Source organism: Hibiscus syriacus, unplaced genomic scaffold (genome assembly GCF_006381635.1).
Source record: "Hibiscus syriacus cultivar Baekdansim isolate YM2019G1 unplaced genomic scaffold, ASM638163v2 tig00111458_pilon, whole genome shotgun sequence".
NCBI lineage: Eukaryota > Viridiplantae > Streptophyta > Magnoliopsida > Malvales > Malvaceae > Hibiscus > Hibiscus syriacus.
This window is the reverse complement of record NW_024063097.1, coordinates 2,690,653-2,693,208: the sequence shown is the minus strand read 5'-3', so window position 1 is coordinate 2,693,208 and position 2,556 is coordinate 2,690,653. Positions and strand designations below refer to the sequence as shown.

General features: G+C 40.1%; 1 pseudogene; it reads right to left on the bottom strand.

The window, feature by feature from the left end:
* Positions 1-526: 526 nt before the first annotated feature.
* Positions 527-1,482, bottom strand: LOC120163489 (annotated as a pseudogene).
* Positions 1,483-2,556: the final 1,074 nt, after the last annotated feature.

The following is a 2,556-nucleotide window of genomic DNA, read 5'->3' as shown; positions in this document are numbered from 1 at the left end:
TATTCAAACATTAATAACTATTTGTGTAGTTTAAGCATCAAATTATGTTGATTAATCTATTTAGCTTGCTCGACAAATTTGAAAATTCCACCAAACCCAAACTCAGGATTCAATAAACAGACATCAGTCCTTGAAGCAGAACTCGGGGTTGTATTTGAAGGCTTGAAGTTGGACATAGGTTCGAAAGAGTGGTGGTTCAGATGGATAATAGGGATGTTTTACAATCGGGCCTCTCCATCAAGTGCTCATAACCTGGTTAGATCAATTGCTGATCGCTGTAATAAGGAATGGAGAGTTGATTTCCAACTCATCCGAGGGGAAGCAAATTTCAGCTGCGGACCTACTGGCAAAGCGTCCTGCTGAGCCAGATATTTCTTATGCTACTTTTGAAATTTGATTCCTATCTTATTTATATTAATGGACCTCCCCATGTGCGTATAAGGCGTTGATGCTCTGCTACGGCCCCCTTCTCCCATTCAAAAAAATTGAACTTTATGTTTTTAATTCAAAATTCAGTTACACTGTGTGTGTGTAATAAAGACCGTAAATTGGATTAATTAATGATAAAAAAGCTCCAAAATCCAAAAACAAAAAACAAATGGAAGGAAAATTTACAATTTGTAGATAATGAGAAAGCACGGTAATACTGCACGAGGATCAGACACGAGCAACTCGCCGTTGTTCCCATTCACCGAGTCATAACCGATCCGTCCCGCTATAACCCGGCAAACCAACATCGCTTTCCTCCCCCTCCCACCTCCGGCACTCTCGTGGGCGTCGCTGCTCCCGATATACGTGCATACGGCCGCTCCTTTCCCGCCGGGAAATAGACAGGTGTCGTGTTAGCCGAAGTGGGACCCAGACAGTGGAACCTCATTACCTCATTCCCATCCACCAAGCACCTCGCGTTTTCCTCGTCGGCGGAAATCAGACCAGCCGAACCGGAACGAGCCATGACCATCTCCCGGTACTCACCGAACCGCGTCACCGTTTTCGGCCCGTTTTGGACTTTGAAAATCATCTCGATCCGACCCATGAAAGCCTTGGGGCTCCAACTGGTATGAAAGATAATCTCCACGACATTCCTCGAAGGGTGGCCGTCGGGCAACTCGGACAACGCCGGAAGTACGGGGTCAGGGTTCCGAACAGAATTACTCCGGCAAGGGCGAGGATGAGCCGAATCGGGTTCGGGTTTGGGATTCTTGGTGGCTTTGATGACGTCTTTAATGCTCTGAGAGCTTCGTCTGCAACTGGGAGTGGGTATCAAATGCCTGGGGTTTGGGTTATAAACATCTTCGAATGCTCTGGATTTGCAATGCAAAGATTTGACCCACCCGCTTGCCATGACCGGATTCTCAGAATCTAAGAAAAGGCTCTTGGATACTTCTGCTTCTAAACCATTGTGTTGAGTTTGATTTTGTTGGGAGCGTTCTTTCGTTCGTCTGTTTGGTTTGGGTAGTAGAAAAGAATGCAAGAGAAGGGACATGAATGCACATTAAATGATGAGTTGTGTCGTCCAGGATGTAATTTGGAATTTCAACCGAAGGGAAAAACAAAAGGCTCCAACCTGGAATGACAAAAATGGCCTCAACGCAGTACGAAAGCCTAGGAATGGTAACTGGACGAGTTCATAGTGGGTTTTGCACCCCATCCCCGAAATATATCACCATCCTCGCCCCCGTCTCGTTCCCCATCAAGTTTTTTAACGGGATGTCTCGTCAAGGAGTTTTTTACCCCATACTCGCATTCGACCCGAAAAAATCCTCAAACTCGAACCCAAATTCGAAAAATATTATATATATTATATATATAATTAATATAAAAAAATATAAAATATTATATATATATAATCGAGGCGGGGCGGGGATACCTTGCCCCGAACCTGAAATCAAAAAAATTCCCGAATTTTATCCTGATACCCGACCCGATCCGATCCGACCCGAACTTAACCGAATTTCAATTTTCCCATTGGATTCGGGTCGTTTTGCCATTCTTACGAAAGCCTCCTTTCAAAAATAAATAAACTCCTAAATTATTTAGTCCTTGAATTCATAAAAAAAAAATTAATTTAATTCATCTAAAATATTATTAACAATTGTGGGTCTGCACATCAATACAATAAATTACCACTTCAGTATTATAAACTGTCACGTTATCACAATAACACTCAACAAAGAAAATCAATGAACAAATGATCATATTAATTTTTTTTAAATTTAAAGATCATATTAAACAATTTGAGAATTACACTGATATTTTTTAAAATTAGGACTTCATGTACATTTAATTCTTAATATTACTGAGCGTTAAAAAGGTTTTTTTTGGTTTTTTCAAATAAAAATGATTTTCTTTAATCAAAAGTAAGTTTGTTGATAGCAAGTCAAAAAGACTGGTGTACCCTTGACAAAACAGTCTAATTAGTTACATTGATTTAATTTATGTAATTTTAAAGGGTAAGGTACCCAAATGGTCCCCAATATATGATATTATTTTGTTAAGTCATTTGATTATTAAAAGTTACAGAATAATCCCTTGTTTATAGGATGCTTTGTTGAG